Source organism: Simochromis diagramma, unplaced genomic scaffold, assembly GCF_900408965.1.
Source record: "Simochromis diagramma unplaced genomic scaffold, fSimDia1.1 OVJJ01000816.1, whole genome shotgun sequence".
In the NCBI taxonomy this organism is placed as follows: Eukaryota; Metazoa; Chordata; class Actinopteri; order Cichliformes; family Cichlidae; genus Simochromis; species Simochromis diagramma.
The window spans coordinates 6,493,061-6,519,702 of NW_024386908.1; the positions used below are offsets into that span (position 1 = coordinate 6,493,061).

At 40.5% G+C, this 26,642-nt stretch overlaps 1 protein-coding gene across 3 annotated transcripts in view; it reads left to right on the forward strand.

Moving 5' to 3' along the window:
* nrcama (neuronal cell adhesion molecule a) overlaps positions 1-26,642 on the forward strand; it is a 65,124-nt gene that overhangs the window by 17,059 nt on the left and 21,423 nt on the right. For 2 of the 3 annotated variants that reach the window (XM_040035149.1, XM_040035150.1), the window contains exon 2: positions 7,607-7,656. The gene's annotated coding sequence lies outside the window, so the exon portion shown is untranslated. Of the gene's footprint in view, positions 1-7,606; positions 7,657-22,204; positions 22,240-26,642 lie in introns of those variants that run through there. The other variant, XM_040035151.1, reaches the window with a different exon arrangement.

Genomic DNA, 26,642 nt, shown 5'->3' on the forward strand with positions numbered 1-26,642 from the left:
ACAGGAGAGGGAGAAATGTGCTTCTTAGTCTGATAAAGCTACAATCAAGCATCAGTCTTCATGCGGTGCCTGTCTTAAACCAAAGGGAAAAAGTGATATCCCATTTGCTTTAATCTCTTGGTTACAGCACACTGCCAGGCAGATCTGCACTTCGCTGACACAGAAAGCCTTTGTATGAGCTTCTCACTTCCTCATCACAGCTTTAAGCCTGAGAACTTTTTTTTTTTTTATTTGAGGAGTTCTAAATTAATGAGATCACTTAGAGAAATCCCTCTCCACTTCTGTTACTAATATTAGGAGGCCTCAATCCTCATCTGTTCTTCTTCTGCCTTTTTCTGTGTGAGGTGGAAGACGTGCAGTCAATATTAGATGTCTCCAAGGCGTCCTATAGGGCCATATACCTCTGCTGTTTGCTCACCCTTTTTTAAACAAGCCTTTTGTTCCTCACACTCTCATTTCCACCGTTCTGTTTCTCAGTGTCCTCCACTCGTTTTCATTCTCATTGCTTAGTTCTACATCTGTCTCCATCTTTGCTTTTCCTTACATCCCTTTTGTGTTGTTGCTTTCGTTAAGAGGGTCTCCGGGGTTCTGGCTGTATGGACTTTTTTCAGCATGTTTCTGACGTGTTGCATCCTACTCTGTTAAGTTTTCATATGCTACTCTGTTTGACACTCTCTATGGCGACACTAGTTAAAGCTCTGTGCGGCCTAGTTTTTTATAGCAGTCATACTGTAATGCATATTCAAGATATTTTGAAACCAAATTGTTCTCACAATGTCCAATACTGGTGTAGACCTGTGCCTCATTCACCAGAAAGGGTGACTAAAAGGTCTCTTTCAATACAAATGTGCAGCTCTTTTACTGCGCTGCTTTACTTGTGATGAAGGCTGTGTTTGTGTAGTGGGGCCTACCCCAAGAACTATATAACCTTCAATATATCATTATATATTAGCTCTAATGTATGCTGAATTGATTAAAGCTGGTCATTTGTTGGTATGCCAGTGAAAATGGTGTTCTATTTCTTTAGTTGCATGCAGGCTTAATAGCCCCAACTTCACTGTCAACCCAGTACTCTTGTGTTTGTGTGGTTTTTAAGCCCTACATTAAGAGCTGTTGTTCAAATTTTCAGCCTTTTGTTAACGTTTACACAAGTTTTTTTAAATGGTGGTTTAAGGTTATTTATACACGTGTGTGACCCATATACTGTAAAAGATATAAAAGATGGGTGTGGAGTGCTGTTTTGAAGCTCTAATATTGCAATTTGTTGAGTGTGAACTAACCGTATTTGGAGTGGATATAACCAACTTGGTTAGTAAGATGCGCAGATAAAGATACTTGCTAATTAGTGCAGACGTGGATAAAATAATACAAAAATTTTACTGACCAGAAAGCGGAGCACTGACTTCTTAAATAGTATTTTTGATACAATGAATGAAACAGCAGATCCAAAATGCTCCAGAAAGTAACAGCACAGAAGGATTTGGTGTGGAATTTGTTTTAAATATAAAAGTAACAAAATCTGGTACTAGTACTTTCAAAGGAAACTGCCTGAAAAATGTCTGTGATGTTGACATGACTCTTACAGTGATAATATGTTATAATTTTACATGGTATTTGATTACCGATTAGAGTTAAATGTTAAGGTTTCAGACATACTATCTGACATAACATGTTTGTTTATGATAGGGGCTCAGCTTGATCTATGCTAGAGAACAGGTAGACTGAAGTTAGCATGCGTGTCAATGAATTTAGCTTCAAATCCAGTACACTCAGCTTTTAGTTGTGTTTTGGGTTTTACCAGGGTATTCTTCAGGTTGGATGCGTTGCCATATCCAGCTTTACATTCTGCAATAAAGATGTTAAAGAAAGCATTTTCTGCACTGAGTTTTGAAAAGTGTAACCACACCTGACATTTCAGTTTTTGGTTTGCCACCGCCACCATTGACCCACGTGTTTGTTTGGTTTCAACATGTCACAGGAGTGACCACACATCCCCTCGCTGTCTTTATTCCTCTAACCCCGGTGTGCTCTGAGGTTTGGAACCAGCTGATTTAGTGTGAAACGGTACTTTAGGAATGGCAGTGGATCATCTACCAAGGTTGGTAGATCGATCCATCGACTTCTTCCATCTACATGTTGAAGTATTCTTACTGAATGTTCAATTGAGCCCGATGCATCCATGTGTGAGTCTGTGCAAATGAGACTTTTATTAGGAAGTGCTTTTTTGGTCTCAATTTGAGAACAAAGGTGTTATATAAGTACCAGCCCATTTACCATTTAAGTTGGTACTCAAACCTACGGCTCATTGACAGATCAGTTTGGTTGAATGGACACCTACTGTAGTAGACAAACAGTGGTCAGCACAGACATGCCCATCAAAAATAATGCATAACTTATATAAGACATATGTAGCTGAAAAATAAAAAGTTGTCATGAAAGGAAATTTAGATTGAGAGATGAAAACTATATTTTGTACAACGCTATAACCACATTTATTTTTCATAAATAAATTTGGGCCTTTTAACAGAAAAGATTAGTTTATGTGAAGTCAGTTTTAAGTGACAACTAAAACAAACCACCATGTTGGTTTCATTCAGCCCCGATGTTGCCGTTTGGTTAGGACACTTAGTGTAAGCACTTAAGTGTCGACCGTGCTGGGAGAGCACTTAGCCTGCTAGACCATAAAAGACCACAACAAATGTAGTTCTTCAGTTTCACACCAAAAAAGGCAAATCCCTCAACAATAACATGGATTATGAAAAAATTCCTGCAATCTAAAAACTCCTATACATAAAGATTTTTGCAGTGTGGTCTTTGCTTTCATGTTCTAAGTTTGTTATTGAAATCTGTAATAATAGTTAATTTAGGACATCATAAGATTCTTGTCAGATTGATAGAGCAGCTGTTATCTCTTGTGGAGTGTCACTGAATAGTAAACTCAAACACGGTGCTTAATTGCATAGATCTGTGGCCTGTGAAGGAAGTAAAATGTTAAAGCTTTAGGGGTAGGAGTGCATGTTTATGTTAAATTAAGTTTTACAGCCCAAATGAGCATTTCCATATAAAGCCTGCAGGAATCCAGACACTCACAACCCTCTTACTGTGACTTGACTGTTAAATCAGAGTCAGAGTATTTCATCTACACCAGTTTTGGCTCATTGGCTCATCTTGCACATCATTTCTTTCCCTACAGTCGGCCTGTTTCTTCTTCTGCTGCTCCAAACACGTTTTTACTCCCTCCCTGCTTCACTCGTGCTTTCATCCTTCTGCTGGGACTTTGAGATGAGTTTGTTGATTGGATCAATCCCCAGAGAGCTCATACCTGGATTTCTTTTTTTTACAGTATGCATCACCCAGCTGCAGAAAGCTCAGTAGAGAATCAGCCAATGAAACTAAAAAGCTGCTTCCTGCTGTTCTTTAATCTTGATTTATCTTTCTTTCTCCTCCGTCTCTATGTGTATGTTTGACATTCTTGATGACTCCATTGTGTGCGCTGTGCGGTGTCGAGTGGGAAAAGCACAGATGGGAGAACTGCCTCTTTAACCTCTGAAGGAAGAAATAAACTTGCGGGAGGTTATAAATCTCTCTGATTAAAACCAGCTCCTCTTTGGCGGCCCTTTTCTGTGTGGGACTGGACTATGTGTGCTGTCTGTCATCTGAAGGATGCTCACAGACTGTTAAAATTAAAAACCCCTTAGAACAGTCATGGTAACCAACCCTCCCTTTCAGTCTGTGTCTCTAGCACACACACAACCATTACAAGGGAATGTATGGGTTTAAATCGTTGTGGGGGAGGCTTCAAAAGCAGTCTGAAAGGTCAAACTGACACTGACTTGTGGCCTTTTTTAATGTAGCCGGATCATAAGAAATACCATTATATAATTTCCATCTGTCTGGACTGCATAAGCTGTAAACTGAAAGAGGTTCAGCCTGACAGGAACTGGTGGTATCTTCAACATTTAAACTGCAGTACTTGTATTAATGGTGGGATTTGCTTAAAAAAAAAAAAAATCAAATACAGTTTTAATTTCTCTTTGCCCAAGGGAGCTATACATCTATACAACACTATGAATCGGTCCACTGAACCCAACCAGGCTAGCATCTTAATAAGGTCATTTGTCATTTTCTGTCTCTAAAGGAACATGTAGACTGATGTGCATGGGCACAATCACGGTAGTAAACAATCACAGCAAAATGTCATTACGCACAGATGGTATGTCTGAAAAAGTGCACAAAAAAAGCATCTATAGATAGACATTTGTCACTGTTCGGGTGCTACATCCAATGGAAGCACTCGTTTTTTGTTGTTTTTTTTTCTTCTCATTTCACAATGAAACCAAAACATGGTCGCAAATACCTGCAACTCTTTCTTATTGTTGTTGTGGGACCGAAAGCCTGTATTTGCTGCTCCCACTCTGGCTTCAAGTCAGATGGTGTGTGGAGATCAAATGCAAGCGAGTAAGACTTGATGGCACACTTGTCTGGACACAATATTTCACTACTTTAAAGGTAGGGAGTGAAGAGGCCAGGCAGTCAGGGCATGTGTTAAGTGTGCTTTTCAGGCAGCTGCCACCATCGCTGATTGCTCTGGCCCCCTTGGCCTAAGGGATTACAGCCCACACTCACAATTTCTATTCATGCCTGGGGTCAGTTATTCTATCACAGGATGAAAAATCCACACACCGATACATTTAGATGCTTGCAGTTTACTGGCTCCCGGTGGATTCATAAACTCAGAAGGCTAATTGAAACAGGAGCTAGATAATAAATCAAAGCGGTATTTCACCAGGCCTTGGCACATATATGACTTTAATAATCCAGAATGGTGATCACAGTTTAGTTGGTGTAAGCACATACGTAGAGAAACAGTGGCCTTCATCATCGGAGCTTACAGTTCACATACATACTGTTGTCACAGAGTTATTTTAGTTTCTTTGAGATAAGATCTGATGAATGAATCATGAATTCTTCTCAAGGTGAAGTGAAAATGTTTACTTAAGACTTTGTTCTGTGTGTGAGGTAACTTGTCTCTTGTCCTGGGTTTTAAAATAATTCCCATTTGTTTAAAATGAAATCAGTGAAGCACCTGGAGAAAACAAATTTTGGCAAATCACAGAAATTAAAAGATAAACAACAATGTGAATGTGAAAAATACAGATTTTTCTTACAGGAGTAAGGAAAAGGGAATTTGGTCAATAACCTCAAACAAAGCACAGTACATTTCAAAATATTCAAGAAAACTGTTACTGCTAAAGGTGGAAACAACAAACTTGTTACACCACTTGAGGTAAAATCACTCTGTTGAGTAAAACCAGGCTACAAAGGTATGCGAGGATGAGATGTTAGCAGCTGGTGATGTGTTTAAGAAAACAAAAAACTCAACCCAGCATCGTGGGATCGCTCATTCATGTGAAAGGAAAAGCAAATGGTGCATTGAAATTACTGATGCGGTTATATATTCTTTGGCTACGGATTTTGGTGGAAACGATGGAAAAGGAAGACTGCAAACAGCTGGTTAAACATTTGAAAATTTAGAAATCCCTGTTTTATGTACTGAGATGTTAATTTAACTTTTTTGTCTTAATTCTGTTCAAATATTTCTAACTAGTACATCTGCTGCTCTGACAAGGATCTTCTAGTTTCTGCTTTTTGGGGGTTTTTCTTTTCTTGTTGACAGGTGATATTGAAACCTCTTTTAACAAACTATTCTAAATTACTGGTTCTGATTTATTTAATGTTCTATTGAATTTTCTATTTCTATTTTTTTCTTTTGTTTGTTTGTTTGTTTTTTTTACCTTTACAAGCAATCGTGTTTCTGTTTGAGCCAAGTTGATCTTATGTTTTGGCTATGTATGTCAGCTGGCTCCACACTGAAAGGAGCCATCCATCCATCCATCCATCCATCTCCTTAACCCAGGTCTCACAAATAATCACTATTTTTACACCCAATTTATGAAGCTATTGAAACCAGATTTACTTTATGCTAAGTTAACTGTTTGGGGGTGCATGTAGGTTTGTGTTCAAAGTTTTACTATAGTTTGGTTTGGTCCCCATATGTTTAAGTGTTTTCTTGAAAGGGAAACTGTATTCTTTATTCTTCTCTGCATGTCTCTTTTTTGTCTCCATGGCAACCTGCTAGAGCATGGGGTCAGCTCTGCTAGCTTTGCTCTTGTAGCACCTCCCAGCTCTCCTCTCCTCTCCTTTTATACTATATGTGTATCTCTCTCCATCCCCCTCCTTGCGCTAAGATGATGAAGCGCTTTTAGATTTGCCGATTAAAAATGGATGCTTCTGATTCCCGCTCTCTCTTCATTTTTTAATGTTTGTTCTTCTTCTCTTTCTCTTAAAGCACTCTTTCCCCCTCATCGTCCTCGCTCTGCCTTTTTTTATATAAGTCTTGCTACATTCCTGCCTCCATTCATTAACATCTCACACTGTTTCTTCCTCTTTCCCTGATCTGTGCCCCCTTTTGTCTCAGTTCAATTTGTTTCAACTCAGCTGAGATAAGATCAATGCAGCTCAGTTCAAATCGGATCAGATCAGTTCACAATGAAAAATTCATTCAGCTTATCCTGACACATTTAAATCAATGCACTTTCAGTCGTCTTCATTAAGATGAAATCGATGCAGGGTTTGTTTAATTATAAGGTGAGGTTATACAACAACAAACTGCCTTCCTTTTTTTTATTGTTTACTTCCTTCAGATCACATTTTGGGCTTAGGCTGGAACATCCAGGTTCTTCCTCTAAGTGATAGCATCTAAGTAATAGATCAAGAACCCTTTCTCATCTTTTTACATCATCTAGTAAATTCAAACAGCTCAACCTCGCTTTATTGCATGACTCACCATCTTTCCCATCTGAGCTAACTACAGTTTTAATGGCTTCACGTCCAAATGTGCCACCGTCCTTTGTCTGTCACATTTGTTTTGCTAATATGAGATGAATGGAGTATCTCTCAGGAGATTATGATAATGCATTCACGGTCACGAAGGGACGCCCGTTTGGGGGAAGCAGAGGTCGCTGCGTGCAAGTGCGTGTATGGTGGTGGGTAACCTTTCATTTGTGCGTGTGTCCCTACTGGAGATAAAAGTAATAAAAATGACAGGAGAGATTTTGGTTATTGATTGAGGTCCTTGTGTTCAGCAATATGCAGTCATTTACTGGGTTTTCCCTGGAGAGATAAGTGGAGGTGCCCACGTATTTATGTAGTGCTGGTGGGTAACACTGGCCTTGTGCAATGAATGAATCAAAGAGGTCTAAATAAGCGTTTGCCAAGTGTATTTAGTTAATTGAAGCTTCTGAGTCTTTTTGAAATCCAAGGTCTTTTTTTGAGAGCAGTGAACACGTCTTTTAACTCCAAATCCTTCCCTCTAACATGATGCTGATTAGGTTTCTGGTCTGAGTTGGCATAAATGGAAGCTGTGATAGACTTTAAATAGACTTATAATTTCTTTACCAAATATTATGCAGTAAAAGCACCCTTGCTACATAATGTCAAAGGAGTCAGCGTCATTCCCCATGAATGCTTAGACGTTAATTATTTATAGTATTTCTAATCTGAGGTAAACTCCTTATTTATAGTCATTTTCGTCTTGTTTTTTCAGGTTGAAATATCCGTTGAAGACAAACAGCAGCTGAGAATAAATCCTCGGAGGTGAGTCAGAGATTGCTTCTGAGTATATTTTGACTGCTTGACTACATTTTCTCCACGATGTGCCAATTTACATTGTTCTCTCTTTAATGAGTGATATATTATTGAATTTAAAAGTAGCATAGAGATGTAAAAAATCATTATATAGGGAGAGGTTTAAGCCATTAATGGGTAGCTAAGATTATGTCATTATGTAGTTGATGATATGGCAGCATGAGAGGAGACAGCAGTCTGAACGAGTTCTATATATATGATGAAATTGTGAGTCTGAATGATGGTTGGTTCCGGTTATTCCAATGTGAGTGACATGTGACATTCTCGGGATGCTGACCCATTCTTCTTCTGTAAATGTGATTCAAAAATCTGTTTGTGTTACTCTTCTCTGAGAACAGGTTGAGCAAGTGGCTGCTTGTTCACATCATTTTCTTAACAATTGTGAAACATCTTTTGAAATGTTGATTTTAAATTTCCTCAGTTATTCTAATTGTTTATGTGTATAACTGAGAGAATAATGCTTCTACCTATAGAGTAGAAGAAGAGGGTCACCCAGGTTCAGTGACTATAAAAAGTGCTTATGCTTTGCTCTGATTCACTTGTAATGCTACTGCAGCTACATGCTACGTGTGCACAATGATGTTACTGAATGTGTCAGCCAGCTTCTTCTTCGAATACCCCAGCCCCAGTTTTTGCTGATGGCATGTCTGTTCTAGTGCTTTTTTTCAGTTGGCATTTCTTTTTATATTTTCGTCTTAGTAATATGCTCCCATTGTGTTAGGGTTAGTATCACTTCAAGGAGCTACTGCAGTTTTTGCAAAGCCATAAACTCCACTTGGTTGCAATTATACGCTAAATACATATTTTTTTCCTTTCTGACAGACGTATATATTACTCGAATGTATGACTCTAACAGACCTACAAATATAATTTGTAAATACACATGACAGATCATTTTATGAACTTTATAAGCGGCTCAATCCCTGGCTGTACTTCAAATAAAAAGGTCAGTTAGCATAGATGAAAAGTGCTGAGTGTTGAGCATGACTCACAGCTGGCAGTGACTGATACCCTTTGCAGTCTTGGCTCTGCCCTGTTTGTATCTGCAGTGTATACAGGGAGTGCAGAATTATTAGGCAAGTTGTATTTTTGAGGAATAATTTTATTATTGAACAACAACCATGTTCTCAATGAACCCAAAAAACTCATTAATATCAAAGCTGAATGTTTTTGGAAGTAGTTTTTAGTTTGTTTTTAGTTTCAGCTATTTTAGGGGGATATCTGTGTGTGCAGGTGACTATTACTGTGCATAATTATTAGGCAACTTAACAAAAAACAAATATATACCCATTTCAATTATTTATTTTTACCAGTGAAACCAATATAACATCTCCACATTCACAAATATACATTTCTGACATTCAAAAACAAAACAAAAACAAATCAGCGACCAATATAGCCACCTTTCTTTGCAAGGACACTCAAAAGCCTGCCATCCATGGATTCTGTCAGTGTTTTGATCTGTTCACCATCAACATTGCGTGCAGCAGCAACCACAGCCTCCCAGACACTGTTCAGAGAGGTGTACTGTTTTCCCTCCTTGTAAATCTCACATTTGATGATGGACCACAGGTTCTCAATGGGGTTCAGATCAGGTGAACAAGGTGGCCATGTCATTAGTTTTTCTTCTTTTATACCCTTTCTTGCCAGCCACGCTGTGGAGTACTTGGACGCGTGTGATGGAGCATTGTCCTGCATGAAAATCATGTTTTTCTTGAAGGATGCAGACTTCTTCCTGTACCACTGCTTGAAGAAGGTGTCTTCCAGAAACTGGCAGTAGGACTGGAAGTTGAGCTTGACTCCATCCTCAACCCGAAAAGACCCCACAAGCTCATCTTTGATGATACCAGCCCAAACCAGTACTCCACCTCCACCTTGCTGGCGTCTGAGTCGGACTGGAGCTCTCTGCCCTTTACCAATCCAGCCACGGGCCCATCCATCTGGCCCATCAAGACTCACTCTCATTTCATCAGTCCATAAAACCTTAGAAAAACCAGTCTTGAGATATTTCTTGGCCCAGTCTTGACGTTTCAGCTTGTGTGTCTTGTTCAGTGGTGGTCGTCTTTCAGCCTTTCTTACCTTGGCCATGTCTCTGAGTATTGCACACCTTGTGCTTTTGGGCACTCCAGTGATGTTGCCGCTCTGAAATATGGCCAAACTGGTGGCAAGTGGCATCTTGGCAGCTGCACGCTTGACTTTTCTCAGTTATTTTGCGCCTTGGTTTTTCCACACGCTTCTTGCGACCCTGTTGACTATTTTGAATGAAACGCTTGATTGTTCGATGATCACGCTTCAGAAGCTTTGCAATTTTGAGACTGCTGCATCCCTCTGCAAGATATCTCACTATTTTTGACTTTTCTGAGCCTGTCAAGTCCTTCTTTTGACCCATTTTGCCAAAGGAAAGGACGTTGCCTAATAATTATGCACACCTGATATAGGGTGTTGATGTCATTAGACCACACCCCTTCTCATTACAGCGATGCACATCACCTAATATGCTTAATTGGTAGTAGGCTTTCGAGCCTATACAGCTTGGAGTGAGACAACATGCATGAAGAGGATGATGTGGACAAAATACTCATTTGCCTAATAATTCTGCACTCCCTGTACACTCAGCAAGTACAAGTAAGAAAACCGAGAACACTAGAATAAACCTTGTGGATGCTGTAACCTCTGAATAGCTACGACAACCCCATTAGCCTATGTGCGAGTAAACTCTATGGGCCAAAAGCTCAAGCTCGAAACGCTCAGTTTTAGACTGTTTTTTCTACTCTTGGCTCTGTATGCTGTCAGTAAGAGTAGATATCCCTAATATGGTTATCTCTGGGACACAGCACCACCCATAACCCTGGTCAACCCTTTTGTTTACAATGGGGAAGCCAATCAGAAGACAGCTGGTTTAAAAGGAGTGTGAAAGTAGCTGAAGTGCCCTATTTTCGACAATTGTTTTGAACTGTGAAACTGTGAATCATGTAAAGCTACTCGAGTGCAAGACATGAAAATTATTATAACAGATCATTTAAGTTTGATTTTGTTTAGAGTAGTATGGTTATCTGAGACATTCACAGGTCAGACACGTGCTATAAAAGGTTTTTTGGGAACAGATTCAAGAGTAAACATGGAAAATCCTTAAGGTCACATAATAAAAACAGCCAAAGTCCCCATAAATCCACAGCCTAAAAGGCCAGCACGGGTTAGTGTAATTACTCAGCAACTGTTTGAACACAGGGGATTGTTTATGACTGGATAAATAGCAGCCACATGTCCTGGCATCATCTGCTGCTCACCTGATAATCAGCACACTCCAGTGCACATGCAGAGGACACACAAACAGACAGGAGCGTGGTGCATTGATGCGAATTAACACATTCAGATTAACAGTGCAGGGAGTTTTACAGTCATTATCAAGTAGTAATGTATAAATGTTAGAAGGCTGGAAAGAATGTGATTGCTTTTGTAATACTGAGCAAATACTGAGGTCCACTTAGGAACGTAAATCTGCATTGCAAGACAGGAAAAAAATAAATAAATACAAAATAAATAAATAAATACTGAGCAGCAAATATAATGGCTTGTGAGTGGCACAGCCAACAGGCCACTGCTATACAGCATTCTGGGGAGCAATAGTCTTAGTAAGTAGAGCACACTCAGCAATTACATAACACATCACTACAGTGTTTCCACCTTCCGGCACTATCATTGTTACCTCAATAGTCCCATGAGAGCCCTCTACTATATTGCAGTGAGCCATAATTTTAACAGTGAGTCATTATCGCAGCAGTTTATTTAACTGAAAAGAAGTCATGGAAAAGTGGTTTGAATTCAGTTATCGCAGGTTGCGATGATGGATCTCCTCTCCTCCCTGCCCTCTTCCTCCAGCTTCCTCTCTCCTCCTGTCCACCCGTCTCTATGAGTAATCCTTGCGAACAGATGGGTGGAGGAGAAAAAAAAGGGGCATGCCAGCTTGTTGCGCAGCTATAACACTGTCAATCAGTCCCCTCCCCCGTCCCATCCTGTCAACATTTCAGCCCGTTCCGCCTTAAAAATTTCCCACTTTCTTCTTTCTCCCTAATCATTTCATTCTCCCCGCCTGCCCCGATCGGACTGTCAGTTAGCCTGCCATCGGTTTGACAATGTGACTATTTTTGTTATGTCACCACTGCAAGAGCCATATGTGGGAATAAGTTAAAGGTGTAATAGTCTTGCCCCAAAGGATAAAAACAGCCACATGCTGGAAACAAAATAAATTATAGGACCCCACACAGTAAGTCATGTCAGAGTCACGTACCAAGGCCATGTGCATCTATTGATATCTTTTACCTAGCAGTAACCCCAGAGGAATACCAATGAATCTTGGCTCGGTTACAAGCCCAGCTGGGTTCATGCCCTGTCACATTGTAGCACTGTATTAGAATGAGACTGCCCATTGATTTTAGGGTCTGTTTTTTTAATGTCTAGTCTTTGCTTTTCAGTAAACACACTTTTTCACACTTTATACAGCCCCACCTTGAAGCAGAAGCCTCTGCAGTGCAGTGCTTTAATTGGTGTCAACTTATCTTTATTTTAAAACACTTTAAGATACATGATTTTAATGGTTTTCTGTGTAGTCGGAACCACTGTTTACTCTTCATTTTGCTAAATAAAACATTGCTTTTCATTTCATAGCTGAGAGATGGTGCAGATGATTTCTTTCCCATTTTACAAACTTAATCATTGATGGTAAAGACCTTGGCAATTATAGTAAATGCTTTGTGAAAGATCATTTTAGAATAAGAATACAGTGATTAGATGAAATGTTTTGGATTAACTGCAAAAAAGATGGATATTCATTACTAAAAATAAAGCAATTAAATGAGGCATTCATTGCATTTCATGCAGATCTTTCTGTAAATTATTGCAGCTCAAACTGACATTTATTGCAGTGAATGAACGAGTAAAATAATATGGCTATACAGGCTGTAAAATCTTTTGTTACATGATATCAACATATTTTTCAGGGTTATCGAGTTTTCCTCACACCACCTGTCACCCACACAAACACAAAAAAAATCACTTATGGATTGAGCCAGCACGGCCCCCGGCTCTGACTGAGCCCATGGCTTTTGACGAGATGACCTTAGACAGGCGAGACACTCGCAACTGATGCCTGCACACACCCAACCAGGCTGCCGGCAGCCAGCAGCAAGCATGTCCCTACGCACACAATATTCCAGATATCACAGCCGTAAAATGTGACATCAGATGAAGCGAATTTTAATGACAGCCATCGTTAATAGCTTCTGATGAGTTATGCATGGATGAGTACCCCCCGTCCTTGTTTTAAGGCAATTATCATTTACAAAGCCTGTATAGTTTAAGTATATAAACTTGGTTTGATGGTACAACTAATATCGTCTGATGTGGGTTTTTTTTTTTTCATGTTTCGATCTAAAAACAATCCCATTCTTAGTGCCATTAATCTTTTTGTCACAAAATGAACGTTGCAGTTTGTTTCCTTTGTTAGGCAGTGTGAATGATACCTTCAAAGTCCTCCCTAGCTATTTTCTCACTCTTTTACACAAATATGCCGGGAGCAAAGCTGTTAGCATTCACGTCTTGCAAAGGCAGGGCTCTTCTCTTTCCCTCAATAGGAAAAAAAGGAAAGACAATAAGATACTCTTTTGCTTTGTTACAGTCAAGCTTTTATATCATGGGATTATGAGGGGTTGGATATGCATGGGAATTTACTTCAACAGGGTTGAATTTGAAAGTGGTTACAGGGTGGGGGGGTCAAGCAGATTTACAGCTTATGTCCCCTTTTATGCAAGACAGATGTACAAACTGGCCAGTAAAACAGCACAGAATGACATTACATAAGCCTAGTTTCACTTTGACTGCTCATTCATAAATAGACCTGTTGTCGACAGCTTTAAAGGCTTGTAAGGCACGATGTTTTAATCCTCAGGCAAACAGCGACCAACCAGTGATAATCCCAGTATGAAATACGGGGGGGCTCAGGTGACACTCACCAACCCATTCAGATATATAGCTGCTATGAGTTCGATCACTTCATGTCACCTGCGTGCTCCTGCACACTAGCACAAAAATCACAATTTTAAACAGCACAAAGCTAAAAAAAGAAAGCCAAGACCATCAGTCAGTGTGCCATGCCTTTCAATGACATGAATATTCAGATACCTCAGAGGCAAATAAGGAAAAATCTAGTTGTGCGTGTTTATGACTAAAAACATACAACTAGTTTTGTAACTCGAGTGTTACCTTTTCTTTTATTTGACTTTAGCTTGCTGGGGCAACCATGGTTCAGGGGGTTGGGAAGCTCATCTTCTAACCGGAAGGTTGCCAGTTCGATCCCCTATTCTGTCTGTCTCGGTTGTTGTGTCTTTGTACAAGACACTTCACCTACCGCCTACTGGTGTTGGCCAGAGGGGCCGATGGTGCGATACGGCAGCCTCGCTGCTGTCAGTCTGCCCCAGGGCAGCTTTGGCTACAACTGTAGCTTGTCTCCACCAGTGTGTGAATGAATAGTGGAACTGTAAAGCGCTTTGAGCGTCTCGAAAAGCGCTATATAAATGCAATCTATTATTATTATTATTAAACTCAGTGGAAATATTTCAAAATGTGTGTTTGGTTTAAGGAAACACAACTGTGTCTATGTGACCATATAATGATCATACAGTCACACAGCCTGCATATGTATCATTTATGGTTATGCAGATGACACCATCCCTTATAAATTGCGTCATTTCTTGGACCAAGCAAAATTGATTATAAATCCATTTCCAAATTAACATTGAGTATCAAAACCAGGTCTACTTGTACCGACGTGCATTAGTTTCTGTCATCACAACAGTACTGGGTGGCACTGTGGCTACATCTTTTATTTCTGGAGGTGTGACCTTGTCCCCTGCCATTTCAGCATTATCCCTTTAGTAAACAACAGGAAGCACAATGGACATGGCGTGGCGCATGCTGACCATCAGCACTTCACAAAGCCTCAGAGAAAAGCAGGCGCTGGGGCATTGTGCGGATGGTGCTAGAATAACTGATCCTAAAAGGGAAGACCCACACTGTGTGTATGTGTGTCCGCATGCAAAAGAGCATTAGATAGTTTGCTTTGATTAGTTATCTGCGTGTGATCCGGTTTGGGGGGCTATTGAGGACAATGGGCCTGCCAGGTCTGTATTTTGACTGTAAAGAAGTGGTGTTAGTGTAATGAAAGCTCCCTCTACATCAACTTCCAAATAGCAGATAGACTCATAGATAGTCAGCAGTTAAATGATGAGGCTTTGATGGTGAAATCAGGGTAAACAAAGTTGGGTAAATCCTGCTGAAATGCTCTTTGGCAACAGACAAACTGCTCACTGCTTAAAAGTATATAAATTATATATATGTATGTATATGTATACTTACTTATACTCCTTTTCTTCCAAGTATACGACTGTGTGCATCTTAAAAATAGTGCATGTTAAGCAAGGTGAGGTGAGGAAATCACTGATGTGGCCTACTCAAGATAGTCTTGGTTGGTAACCTTCAGCAGTGTCACCAGCGTTTCACCCCTTAACCTGTACGCCTCACCTGAAGATGAGGTATAGTACCTCTTCACTTGCACATCTGCCATTTTGATTTTAAGATGATCTCATGAAGAAAACAGGACAGTTTCTTGGGAACTGTTTCCTTCCTTTTGTGACCTAATTTGTTTGAGTTGGTAGGTTGGGGTGGTATTTATTAGCTTTGACTTTATGGGTGTCCATTTGGCCATTTCTTTGAGCTTCCTTCTTCCAGTGCTTTGGAATAGGCAGTCAAGATGTGGTTCAGAGTGCATGGGCCTGCACTGCTTGCAGAATGGATAAGGCCCTAGGTTGGCAAGAGGTCAACCACAGCACAAAGGATTGAGGTCAAATTGGCCATGCCAGTGGTTCATCCCTGTGCAACTACTGCCCCTGGACGGAAACTGCTCCCTCTCAGATTCTCCGCACCACAACAAGCCTCCTGATTTCTTTCCTATAAAAAATTTACACGCACACACACATCAATAATATCTCATAGTAGGGGTGCAACGATACACAAAATTCACGGTTCGGTTCGGTTCGATACTTTGGTGTCACGGTTCGATATTTTTTCGATACAAAAAAATGTTCATGCTTTTTTAATTTGTCATTTATTAAAATTATAAATATATATTTTAACTCAAACGTACAGTTTTTAAATTTAATGTTGCTGAAACAACAAAGAGATAAAATAATAAATCTATCTGATTGAGAAATCACTCATCTTTGGAAAAGAGAGTTTATTACAGAGTAATGGCTCTTTCCAAAATAAAAGCTATATTATACGCTTCTTCTGGGCTATATTCTCAGCAGCATATTAAACATATCAGGTCCCCATAAGGAGAATCATGTGCTAACGGCTGTCTAAATGACTCGGGTAAAGTTTGTATCATTTGTAGCATGCGTGCTTGTTGTTTTTGTCTGCTTCCACTTGTCTTTGCACTAGGATGCTGTCTGTGTAAATGTGCACTCATATTCATTGTGTTCCCACTAGTGCTGTCAGCGTTAATCTGAAATGACGTTAACGCCACAACACAGCAAATCTCCGCTGCGCTCAGTGGATCTGCACTCGACAGTGCAGCCTAGGTGGAGTAGTCGAACGCAGATCCACTGAGCTCTCAACACAGACAGCATCGTCAGAAGAAAAGTTGATAAAATAAATTAAAAATTTTGTATTGTTCGATACATATGCGTACCGAACCGAAAGCACTGTATCGAACGGTTCAATATCGATACGAGTATCGTTGCACCCCTATCTCATAGGTATTTCATCAAATTCGTACCAGTTTGAATTTTTGTGCTTTTCTTCATTAAAACCTGCAATTGCATTGCATAGCTTCCCATTTGTGATGGGATGGGATTATGACCGGGACCAAGTACCGAGTACTGCTTCACCTTACAGTCCAAGCAAAGAGAACTACAGTGAAGCATAGATAAGTAAAGTAAATAATTCTAGGTTCTGTAAAAAGATATGAGAGCGTGCATGAATAGCACCTCATCTATCAAAGCTGATTAGTAAGGCAGTGCTACCAGTTATTTTTCTTCCACTCACAGTCGAGGCCTTGCCCCAAAGAACAGGCAGTTCATTGTCATAGATCGGCTAGAGAGAGAGAGAAATAGAGAACATGAGTCGAGCAGTCAGCCAATAAGGTTATGAAAGTGACAGATACAGCACTAGGAGTAGGTTGGTGTTTTTAACACGAGCCCTTTACTCAGAAGACTTAATAGGTAAGTGTCTCTTTCATGGTGTATCATTACATCTCTGGCTTATTTCCAATACCGTAACTTTCCTCTGGCGTTAGTGTAGAATAGTCTGTAGAATTTATCTATCTGAAGGAGCTGATGGAGACCAAAGCTGAGCTACAAGGATAATGATCATTGATCTTTTTCTTTAAGATGGTATCATTTACCTCAGGGACAGAAGAGCCTCTATTGTTTGTCACTGTTTGGTCTAAAAATTTGGGTTCACAGGCTGTTTATGTTTTAGTAGCTAAAAGGTTACAAAAAAAGGTTGTTAAAGTCTAACAGTATCACTGGATTATGTTTCCTATATTATAAATTAAAAAGATACTATTTCCTGATAGACTGACACCAGCACTTGCTTTTCATCAATAAGGTGGTAAAGTTCTATCCTCAGGCACTGGTAGCACAAAAGCAGTTGTTTGGTATCAGCCTGCACTGTTTTTGTATTTAGTTACAGGAAGCTGTCTCTGTCTTCCTTTCTCTTTTCTGGAACTTGGAGTAATATATTTCAGCTGCTGGTATTATTTCAGTATCATTTTTTAGACGTTCATTGATGTTTCTAAAGGATTTCACTCATATAATTATTGTACATCTGGGTACCCACATTGAAATGACAGTATAAACTCTGCTTTCACTGACTGAAAGAAACGCAGAAATCAAAGAAAATGTATCGGATGTCCATTCTGATTACATGGTGAACTGCGGCTTTTACTCTACAAACTGAACGTATGTTATTGTGATGTCAGCTATGTAAAAAGAGTGAACTATCTGAGTGCTGAGCTACAGTACAGATGAGAGAGCATCCAGTCTAGTCCAGTCTAGCTGAAAGCAGTCTGACTCAGTCTATTGTTCACAAATATCTCTGTCACTATGATTTGATGCGACTACAGATGATTGTGTTTTCCGTCTCTCCCTCTAATTCTCTTCCCGCTTCCCTTTTCTGCCTCACTCATCTCTCTAGTCAGGCTGTCATCTCTCAGTGTCTCTCAGTGTGACTGAGGGCTGCGTAGTGACCAACTTAGCAAGTTGCTTCAGGGTTTACGAACTAAGAAGACTGTTGGGTTTCTGTCAGCTGCCCTCACATCATGAAATGCTGACTCTGGTTATGATGACTTCTTTTGTCAAGGGTAATTTGAGTGAGAGTAACCAGGAGTTCAGTATCAATCAGCAAGTCCTCCAACTGTATGTTGCAAGTATTCATATAGGTCATTTGTTGCTACTTCCGTTGGGGTAGAGGAGTGACACCAAACCCTCAACCTGGAGACTGAACTTTCATTTGAGATCATTTGTAGGTTATACTTTCTCCCATTTTTACTTGTTTTATTAGATTTACATATAATAATTGCTTAGTTAAACACTTATTTACCTTCGGATACCATTCCATCCATCCATCCATCCATCCAGTCTCTTCCACTTATCCTTGTCTGTCGCAGAGATAACACATGGAGACAAACAACCATTCGCACTCACATTCACACCTATGGGGAATTTAGAATTACCATTACTATTATAAATTATAATTACAACACCAATGCATATTTACTCTTACATCACTACACCCGGAGGATCTTCTTCTTCTCCTTTATGAGTTGCCACAGTGGTTCCATCACACTTCTTCTGTCACACTAAGCCTCTGCATGTCCTTCTTCACCACATTCATAAATCATTTCTGTGGTCTTCCTCTTTTCCTTCTGCCCAGCAGCTCCATATGCAACATCCTTTGTCATTTGTCCTAACAGTTAAAATAACAATCCACATAAAATACTTATAGTGTGGTTTTTCAGTGGGAGAATGTCACTAATCAGTACAAATGGGTAAACTTGAAGGAGTGAACTTGATATCATATAATATACCTCATAAGTTAGCTTGGCCACTATTTGATTCTCCCAAGTCCAGAATAATCTTTTTTTTTGTTTTTTGTTCTCTGAATCAGGTGTGTTCTCACTACTGGTAACATTCCCTTTAGTTTTGGTTAGAGGCACCACATGACACGCCCTGGCTCGCTCTCAAATCTATGCTAAATAATACGCTAACTCTCAAAGCTGGGTAGTTTACCAAAGCACAGAGATAAGAAGCTGTGTGCTCATAGTGAGAGCGCTTTCAGTCCTCTTGACTCTGGCAAGAAGGCAAGCAAAAAGTTGTCAAAATCAAACTATTTTCAGGTTGCTAACGGTCAGTGTTTTGTGTACATGGATACAAGGATCTGTGTTTTGTTTTATGATATACACGGAACACTCTTTTCATTCACTCTGAAGAAAAAACAGGAGTACCTTTTGCTTGAAATGCTTAAAATATCGAGTATTCTACAGTAAAACTAAACCGATGAGATAGTGAAACTATATCTTGCTCGTGGGCTTGGTTTAAGAAAGAATTGGAGAACACAGTGACGATCAGGCTGAAAGAAAAGAGGAAAGGATAGAGTGACCAAGAAGGAAAAGGCAGAGCCTTAGGGTGACTTTTTTGACCTGTGGACTTCGACCTTTGAGTCAGTAAGAAGAGAAAAAAGAAGGATGAGAGATGACTTGCCTACTAGCCAGTCATCCCACTCATCCTCCATTGAGTCCTCTTTGTTTTCATCATCTTTGGCTTTTTTGTTTGGAGCCTCTGAAAAAATGAGCAACGAGAAACTATTTTTTTCCCATCTAGTTTCAGGAAGAATGTTCAGCTCTCTACATGTATGTGTGTAATTACACTTTTATAAGCGTCTTTGTGTGGATGAGTCTCCTGCCAGAGGAATATCTTCCGCCACGCTGCACAGTACAGCCTCGTGGCTTTAATTATGACAAATTCAATCAACAGGAGTCATAAACACATTCGGTGTTGACTGTGCAACAAATAGGTTTGAAGGACTGTTTGTCCTTGTCATGCAAAGATTGAGAGTTCAGTTTTATTGTACATGATCACGCAAGTTAAAGTTTCTGTATTTACAGTGTCTAAGCACTGTGCCAGTTAGACCCAAGTGAGTTCTAGCAGTAGAAATATGCAGATGCTGACATTTGTTGATGCAGCTAATTTTACGCATGTGTGTGTTTGTGTCTATGCTTCACTATGTCATCTGTGTTGTCTACCTTTTTTTTTTTTTTACCCTGCAGGCAATCTTCACTCTGGAGATGTGACTTAGGTCAGATATAAAAGCTGATTTTTCTACACATGTAAAAATCAGTTGTAAAGCTTGTAGCACTCATTTATTAACTAGCATGCTCTTTTGTCATCTTATATATGTAGAAGAGTTAAAGTGTAATAATCTTAGAGCCAACGCAAACTGGGCTTTCCCATGAAAAAGTACTGTTTTAAATATTCTAATCAAATGCACAAACTGATTAACTGATGTTTCATTTGTTTTTTAGTTTTATAGTTAATATCAAGTGAGAAAACATTTTAATAAACTGAGAATTTATTTGAAGGCAGTTGATATTTAATTATACACTACATGTATACTGCAGAGCTTCGTTTGCTGATTTAGCTGCGTTGTGTTGTTAGCTTAATTAAGCTAAAGGTACTTTTGTTAAATACTTTTTTACCAATTTAGCAAGCAACTGAATCTTGTTTCCTCACATTTCTCAAATGGTTACATGGTTTAAGGGTCATTGTTTAAGGCTATTTTTTTTTCTATACTAAAGAATTCTCTTTCAATTCTTCAGCATAGAAAACAGTAGCCTAGCGTAATCCGTAGCCTAGCTTAATGACAAATCTAAAGAGCGTGCTATTGAATGCCTAGTGAATTAAATCTGCTATGCTTAAAATGTTTCTTAAAATTTGTCTCCCCATATTAAAGGAGAGGAATAGGATGGTAAAATGGATGATTTAGCGTATTTCAGTCTTCACTCATGCTATAGGTATCATAATTTCAAACCCACGTTGAACATTCTCTTCATTCTTGGCGATTGATTGATTGATTGATAATACTTTATTCATCCCGAGGGAAATTGGGTTAAGGCTGCCAGCCGTGCCAGCGCCATCCTTTCTCTTTTTTAATCATTACCTTTTAGACCAAACTACTTCTTAAAAGCTTCAATCACTTTTGAATGAACTCATGCTCAATGTGTCTCTGTGGGAAAATGCTCCAAGGTCCAGCACAGCTCAGCATGGCTAGTGACACTGTGTGGGAGGCCATTACTGTTATAGCTGCATGGACTATGATCGTAATTAATCTGAGGATAGCCCATTACATTTGCATGATCATATTGCCTCTCTCCACAATGAGTTTCAAAGGTTTTGTTGTGTGCTTCTTTCTCCCTGGTGTCTCTCCTCTCGACTAATTTGTGAGAGGAATATCCAATAGGACGTGTCAGCGTAATTAGCTGTGTCCTGAGGTTGTATTAGCTCACACTCTCTGCCCTGTCACAATAGTGCACAACACTTGTGTCAGAGTCATTACCATACTTTTTCATATCATCAGACATGCTTCCTGTCCCGCAGAGTAGAGATAGCCTGAAGCAATGAGCCTGAAAATTTCACCTTCAAATGCCTCTGAGGACCTTAACCCCCTTCTGTCAAAATAATATACTGATGTGTTTGTGCGCACTGCTCATAGAATAGTGTGTATACAGAGATGCATGTGCTGGTTAAGAATAATCAACATGTCAGGATGCACGAGACATGGATCCCTTATTACATATAACTCATGTGTTCTTCTCATTTTAATCTGGTTAAGAATTAGCCATATAAGTGACTCTGGAATTCCATATACTTGTCTTTGTGATCATAACTGTTTTATCACATGAAACCTTTTGGGGGAAATCATATGATCCCAATGGTGATATTTGTTTGCCAGGAGTCAAAACATTATTGTGTGGGGTATAAGAAGGTTTTAAAAGTTCTGCAAAGCTTTCTCACGCCATGACTACAAACCTGTTAAATCCCGAACTCAATTAAATAGAACCTTTATGCTCCAGCTCCATATAGCCATTAGGGGTGCAACGATACTCATATCGATATTGAACCGTTCAATACAGTGCTTTCGGTTTGGTACCCATATGTATCGAACAATACAAAATAAATTTTTAATTTATTTTATCAACTTTCCTTCTGACGATGCTGTCTGTGTTGAGCGCTCAGTGGATCTGCGCTCGACAGTGCAGCCTAGGTGGAGTAGTCGAACGCAGATTCACTGAGCGCAGGGCAAGCTAGCAAGACAGAAGTTAAGCTCTCCTTGCAACATGGCAAATTGAACCTCCCCCACCCTCATTCAGATCTGGCGTTTGGAACTATTTTGGTTTTCATGTCACGTATGACCCTGAAGGTAAGCGCGTCATGGACTAAAGTAAAACAGTATGTTGGATGTGCCACGCAATGCTCAATTACATGGGTGGGAGCTAGTGTGTTAGCGCAGTTAGCTCGTTAACGTGTTGGCCGTCCAGCCCCATGCATGGGCAATCTGCGGTAGCTCGTTAATGGAGATTTGCCGTGGGAACACAACAAATATGACTGCACATTTACACCGACAGCATCCTAGTGCAAAGATAAGTGGAAGCAGACAAAAACAACAAGCACGCATGCTACAAGCTTTACCCGAGTCATTTAGACAGCCGTTAGCACATGATTCTTCTTATGGGGACCTGATATGTTTAATATGCTGCTGAGAATATAGCCCAGAAGAAGCGTATAGTATAGCTTTTATTTTGGAAAGAGCCATTTCTCTGTAATAAACTCTCTTTTCCAAAGATGAGTGATTCCTCAATCAGATACAGGGCTTGCAATATCACTAGCCCGACATCCCGGGGCTAGCGAAATCTATCTCTGCCCTGCCTGTCGGGCTATCGTAGGAAGGAAAAATATATGTCAATGCTTTTGCATTCTTTCGGAAATGTAGCTGGGTAATTATGTCATTGGCATCGGTGAGCCACTGCCAATATGTGACATATTGAAATCGCGTTTGAATTTGCACTTGTTTTTTGCTTTCACTTTGCAATCGCGCAAACTGTGTATAGAGAGCAACAGCACTGATTGGTGAGTGATGATAACTTGCGCACCAATTCCTCTGACATCTCTTATCAATCGTTAGCTTACTATGCAAACATGACAAGTGAAATCTCCTGCAGCAAGCTTAAACATGTGAGAGGTTGATCGTGCAGAGAATCGCTGAGCGTTATGTGAGTGCGTGTGTAAAAGCAGCAGGATACATATTGTAGCGGGTCAGGGCTGTTCGGGGTTCTGTTTGTACAGTTATGTTTTGTTTATGTTGCCATAGTGACAGGTGACGCCCTCTCGCTGCAACGGTGTGTCCTTCCGGGGTCAGAGGGCGCCCTGTGTGTTGTGTTGTTGTGTGTGCTGTTGCCGCACTGAGCAGTTAGCTAGCGGCAGTGTTCTTCTGCAGATGTCAATAAACGGCTGTGCTCCCTGGCTAGCTCACGGGAAGCAAGACCAAACGACACCTCCGTCTCCTCCTTGTCTGAGCTCGCCACATTGGTGTCAGAAGTGGGATGATGGTGGCACCCCATGTTCTGACCCGAGTGACTTTCCCCCCCGCCGGTCGTGACCGGCCAAAAGAAGGCACCTGGACATTTGCAGGACTTTGTGTGCGGTAATGGGGTCGTCGGGGACGACTGACCCCTTAGGTGGGGGCTATGTAGCGGGTCAGGGCTGTTCGGGGTTCTGTTTGTACAGTTATGTTTTGTTTATGTTGCCATAGTGACAGGTGACGCCCTCTCGCTGCAACGGTGTGTCCTTCCGGGGTCAGAGGGCGCCCTGTGTGTTGTTGTTGTTGTTGTTGCTGTGCTGTTGCCGCGCTGAGCAGTTAGCTAGCGGCAGTGTTCTTCTGCAGATGTCAATAAACGGCTGTGCTCCCTGGCTAGCTCACGGGAAGCAAGACCAAACGATACCTCCGTCTCCTCCTTGTCTGAGCTCGCCACATTGGTGTCAGAAGTGGGATGATGGTGGCACCCCATGTTCTGACCCGAGTGACTTTTTCCCCGCCGGGTGTTGTGCCAAAAAGTGATTTCCGGTATTTGCCAAAAATTGATTGCTCGTATTTAAACTGCTATAAGTAACTTGTTGGGCTATAATACATGAAACAGATGTCAAATGCATCCCTCATGGATGACATATAGTCATCTTGAGCCACAAACAACATCTGTGTAACAAGGTAGAAGCCACAATCAGTTTTTGGCAGTGACTTTTATATAACCTTTATTTTTGCAGTTAAAAACAATCTCATTAACATTAAAAATGTCTTTTGTAAGAGTAAGTTGGCCAAGAGGACAGCAGAAATGGCAGCAAATATTACAATAGTTCTTTAAAAATATTTTAAGTAGGGATAAAGGACCGGATTGGTTATAATGTAAGTACAATAACACAGAGTTGTGAAGATACTTGAAAAACTGATAATTTTTTAATTCTATATATAACCCCTTTGTAAACCCTGTTCACCGAAGTCTATTTACGAACATACGTAAAGATATTACACATAAAAAAATACACGGAAACATTGGAAATCAGTTTTTGGCAGACAATCACTTTTTGGCACAACACCCGGTCGTGACCGGCTGGTGCGCCAAAAGAAGGCACCTGGACATTTGCAGGACTTTGTGTGGGGTAATGGGGTCGTCGGGGACGACTGACCCCTTAGGTGGGGGCTATGTAGCGGGTCAGGGCTGTTCGGGGTTCTGTTTGTACAGTTATGTTTTGTTTATGTTGCCATAGTGACAGGTGACGCCCTCTCGCTGCGACGGTGTGTCCTTCCGGGGTCAGAGGGCGCCCTGTGTGGTGTTGTTGTTGTTGTTGTTGCTGTGCGGTTGCCGCGCTGAGCAGTTAGCTAGCGGCAGTGTTCTTCTGCAGATGTCAATAAACGGCTGTGCTCCCTGGCTAGCTCACGGGAAGCAAGACCAAACGATACCTTCGTCTCCTCCTTGTCTGAGCTCGCCACAATATTTTAGTTCTGCTGAGCCAAATAAGACAGGTCAGGGTGAAGAAGTGACAGCCAAAGAAAAGCTTACCACAAAACGGAAAAGTTATGACGAATCAGACTATAAGGCAAAAAGAAAGTGCAGCTTTATGGTTTCATGGACAAAAGAATTTCTGTGGCTGCAATATGACAAGCGAAATAACCAGGGCTGCACATAAGTGGTCCGCAGGTGCGCATTCGCTGTCAAAATAAAAAACGGGCACAAGATAAGAAGTTGCAACGCGTGTTTGCATACATAAGATTTTCAGGAGGAGGACAGACATTTGTTTAGAACTCTTAAAGATGTCGAAGAAGCAAGCTCCTTTAAGCAGTTACTGTGATGTTCCTCCAACTCCAAAGAAATGTCAGAAGGCGTCTGAACCACAAAAGAAGCACGTATTCTCGGAAAAGTAGTTGCAGGAGGTGAGCTGGCTTCAAACAAATGATGAACGCACAGAGATGTGGTGTGGAATGTGCCGTGAAAATTTAATAAATGACAAATTAAAAAGGCATGAACGTTTTTTTTGTATCGAAAAAATATCGAACCGTGACACCAAAGTATTGAACTGAACCATGAATTTTGTGTATTGTTGCACCCCTAATAGCCATATCTATTCTGGACTACCTGGCAATTCCCCACATGAAACTCAAAGTAAAGCACGAAGGAATTTTCCATGAAAGAAAAACAGGATGATGATTTCAGTTCATGCACACTGCATAGGACATGAAGGGGAAAAACAAACATACATAATGTCCTGCTCCCCATGGCCCAGTTTAGAGCAGCCCATTAATGCCAACACAATTCTGTGTGTTTGTGACGGCTCATCAATCTGCATCTACAGGGAGTGCAGAATTATTAGGCAAGTTGTATTTTTGAGGAATAATTTTATTATTGAACAACAACCATGTTCTCAATGAACCCAAAAAACTCATTAATATCAAAGCTGAATGTTTTTGGAAGTAGTTTTTAGTTTGTTTTTAGTTTTAGCTATTTTAGGGGGATATCTGTGTGTGCAGGTGACTATTACTGTGCATAATTATTAGGCAACTTAACAAAAAACAAATATATACCCATTTCAATTATTTATTTTTACCAGTGAAACCAATATAACATCTCCACATTCACAAATATACATTTCTGACATTTCAAAAGCCTGCCATCCATGGATTCTGTCAGTGTTTTGATCTGTTCACCATCAACATTGCGTGCAGCAGCAACCACAGCCTCCCAGACACTGTTCAGAGAGGTGTACAGTTTTCCCTCCTTGTAAATCTCACATTTGATGATGGACCACAGGTTCTCAATGGGGTTCAGATCAGGTGAACAAGGAGGCCATGTCATTAGTTTTTCTTCTTTTATACCCTTTCTTGCCAGCCACGCTGTGGAGTACTTGGACGCGTGTGATGGAGCATTGTCCTGCATGGAAATCATGTTTTTCTTGAAGGATGCAGACTTCTTCCTGTACCACTGCTTGAAGAAGGTGTCTTCCAGAAACTGGCAGTAGGACTGGGAGTTGAGCTTGACTCCATCCTCAACCCGAAAAGGCCCCACAAGCTCATCTTTGATGATACCAGCCCAAACCAGTACTCCACCTCCACCTTGCTGGCGTCTGAGTCGGACTGGAGCTCTCTGCCCTTTACCAATCCAGCCACGGGCCCATCCATCTGGCCCATCAAGACTCACTCTCATTTCATCAGTCCATAAAACCTTAGAAAAACCAGTCTTGAGATATTTCTTGGCCCAGTCTTGACGTTTCAGCTTG